We start from the raw sequence: 3,698 nt of genomic DNA on the forward strand, positions 1-3,698 counted from the left end.
TAGCCCTAGCTGACTTGGAACTCACTATATAGACCAAACTGGCCTCAAACTTAAAAGAGACCCGCCTGTCTGTGCCTCAGAATGCTGGATTAAAGGCGAGCACCACCAAGCCTGGTGGTTTCACCTCTTTCAAAGAACCAATCCCCAGTCATCCTTCATCACCCAACTCACAGGTGCTCTCTTCTGCTGACTTCTCCACTCCCCACACATTCTTTTGATGGAGGTGGGTTATTTGTCTATCTGTTGCTTTCATTGGTTAATTAATAAAGAAACTGCTTGGCCTTTGATAGGACAGAAAATTAGGTGGGTGGAGTAAACAGAATAGAATGCTGGGAGAAAGAAGCCGAGTCAGGCAGTCGCCATGATTCTCCCACTCCAGACAGACACAGGTTAAGATCTTTCCTGGTAAGCCAGCTCGTGGTGCTACACAGAATATTAAAAATGGGTTAGATCAATATGTAAGAGCTAGCCAATAAAAGGCTAGAACTAATGGGCCAGGCAGTGTTTAAAAGAATACAGTTTCCGTGTAATTATTTTGGATAAAGCTAGCCGGGTGGCGGGACACAGCCCCGCAGCTCCCCACAACATTCTTGCCATCCCTACCACCTCTGTCCTTGGATCTTTTTCACAGTAGAAAAGCCTTGAGGTCAAGGGCCATGGTTTTTGCAGTCCAGCAGTGAGTGGCTCAAATGTAGTTTTCCATTGGCATCATCTTCTATAAAAGGGTCACCATGGTTGGTACCTCTGAGTGCTGACAAACTAAACAAGGTAAAGTACAAAGTTAGTGCTCAAATAGTAGCAAGAGCTGGCATTATTGGTGGTGGCTAAAGTCCTGGTCCTGGCACCAACCCCAGGTTCTCAGTAGGCAGTGACTGGCAGGCCACACGCTATAGTGTTCTCTTTACAGTATGCCCCATCTCATGAGTACATTTGGTTCTGGTCTGCACAGGAAGAAGCAAAAGAGACCAATGTCCTGCAAAAAGCTACCTTTTCTGGCCAAGAGCCTACTGGGGAGATTGGGGTAGGGGTAGGAACTGTAGCTACCATGTACTTGCTACTTAGGGTACTTGCATCCTTCAGGTAAGAATCTCAACTTCATTTCAGTTTCATCTGCCCTACTATTGCTGAACAGTGGGTGAAGAACACAGAACACCCTGCCCTGGTGGAACTTAGGATCTAGTGAGGGCCAAAGTAAACACACACACACACACACAAATGAAAAGCATATGCTGTATTAGACAGGAAGTAAAAAAAACAAGGCCAAAAATGACAGAGAACAGTGGGCAGGGGCCAATCTTACAAGATCCCTTAGTTTACAGGCAGAATCAAAAGCATCTGAGGGTGTTAGGGAGCAAGTCTGCAACATACAGTTTACGTGGCGAAAGGAGCTCTCTGCTGGTTGGCTGTGACAAAACTGCTGGTCAAGGGACAAAGTCAGGGAGCCGTGGAATTACTGCAGACTGCATGTGAGGGATGGAGGCTGGCCGGGCAGCTATGGGGGAGGGATGGCACTGAGGGATAAAACTGCTGAGACTGATCATATGCAGGAACTGGCCCAGACCTGGGCAGCAGGTTAGATGTTTTAACCATGTGCTTTCTACCCTGCTTCTCAGGCTTGACCCTCCGAGGAGTGTGGCTGGAAGGAGATGGGAGGTCAGAGTCAGACCCTAAGACAGAGTCACATCTATCTGCAAGAAGATCTTTTATTTGGACCCCAAGAGAGCAGATGTCTTGAATCTGGTGGTTAGGACAGAGAGGGCAGTAGGGAGCCCGAAAATCTGCACCAGCTGCTTCTCAGGAATTCCAAGTCACCATGAAAGGTCTGGCAGGGGAAGGGCATCTCTGTAGTGTTGGTGGCAGGAAATAGCTAATGACAATGACACTCTGGAAGAACTGTGGCAGTATCATCTAAAGCCAAGAATGTGCCCGATCCCTGCCCACATGCTTCCGTCCTTCCATCATCTCTAAGGAAGCAATCAGGTGCACACGACCCCACCTGTAAATCATTTGACGCAGTCAGGAAGACCAAGTATGTTCCAGTGGACAAGCTTGAACTGCTCTTGTTAGAAAACACACCATGGAGCCTGTTATCCCTAGGCGAAATCTAAGTTCAAGGGTAGCCTAGTTTGCACAGTAACTTCTAGAACAGACAGATGTAACATTGGAACCCTGACACAAAAAAAGAAAACAACAACAAAAACAGGCATCATAATTAACTTACCTTTACTCTGGTGAATATGAGGTATCCTTCAACAGATCAAGACACGTCCAGGCATTGTAACAAATGCTTTGCACGGCCCACTTAATTTCAAGTGATTCCCCTACTTTCCATGCAATGCTGGTGATGACCCAAAACGCTCCAGTTGAGAACAACTGCCCTGAGTTCAACAGCCCAGGATTCGTGGCTAGAGTGTCCTATAAAAGCCCATCTGGGTGGACAGATGTTTCCATCTGAGCCTCCACAACAGAAGTCTGAAACTGGAAGCAGCCTTCCTGGGCACGGAGCCCATTTTATGCGATCCCTCTGGCCTTGGACTGATACAGGACTGGGGCAAGTTCAAGCAGCTGCCACCTATACTCACTTCATGGGTGGGGGAGGGTGGAGGGTGGGGGGAGACGGCGACCCAGGACCCCCCCCCCCTCCGCAAACCACTTGAGGATGCAGGCTGTAACCAGGTGTTGGAAGGGGCCTGAATGAAGCAGAAAGGTCTGGGCATTAGAGCATCTTTGGAATCTTGCCCATGGCACTCCAAGACCTGGTCCCCATGAGGCGCTGAATAGGGGTACTGCTAACTTCCTTCCAAGTGCCTCAATAGAAAGAACAAACTCTATTGTCCTCATTCTGGTTTTAAATGGCCAATTTTGTTTTCCAAACCTTTGTTTGTGGTTACCTTCACATGCTCGAGACCATACCATGGTAGATGTGGCAGCCACAGCAGGGCATTGTTTGCCAAGGCCCTGTCTCAGGATGTTTCGTAGTAGTTCCCAGTGTCAAAATGGCCCCTGGCTCAGGGCAAGGCACAGCAGGAAAGAACATAGTATAGTCAGGGAGGCAGAAGAGTTCTAGCCAAGATCCCTACTATCCTCCTTACACCTTCAAGGGTAGAGGCCTTTGTCAAGGCTGGGATGTAGCTCAGGCTGCTGTAAGTCAGTGGTCAACAGGGCAGAGAGTAAGTGTGAAACAGAACTTATGATCCAAAGCCATATGCTGACATTAACTACATATGACCAAAGAAAATTTGCTTAAGACTCTTGCAGTTACCACCACAGTTAAAGGCACTCCAGACACGAGACACTTATCCCCATACCTGGATCTGCCATTAACATTAATAACACTTTGATTTTGTTTTTCTCTTTAGACAAAGACATCCTAACTAAATCACTTAGACTGGCATGCACCATATCCCAATGGGAAAAAAAATGGACCACACAAGACTGCTGTAAATAAGGCAATGATAACAAGCAGGCCTCTCCAAGGAGACCAGTGTGGGTGATGAGGGTGCTGAGAAAGTACTCATCTCCAGTGGAAGTAGTTTCGTGCATCCAGCTCTAGCCCCAGATGCTGACTCCTACCTAGTTTCCCTGGGACAAGTGAGATGTCCTCATGGAAGGGAGTGGCTGCAGCCTCTTCCTGCATGTCCCCTTCCTTCTCTATGAAGAAGAAATCCTTCACACAACCATCTGCAGCAGGAGGAACA

Source organism: Chionomys nivalis, chromosome 9, assembly GCF_950005125.1.
Source record: "Chionomys nivalis chromosome 9, mChiNiv1.1, whole genome shotgun sequence".
Lineage (NCBI taxonomy): Eukaryota > Metazoa > Chordata > Mammalia > Rodentia > Cricetidae > Chionomys > Chionomys nivalis.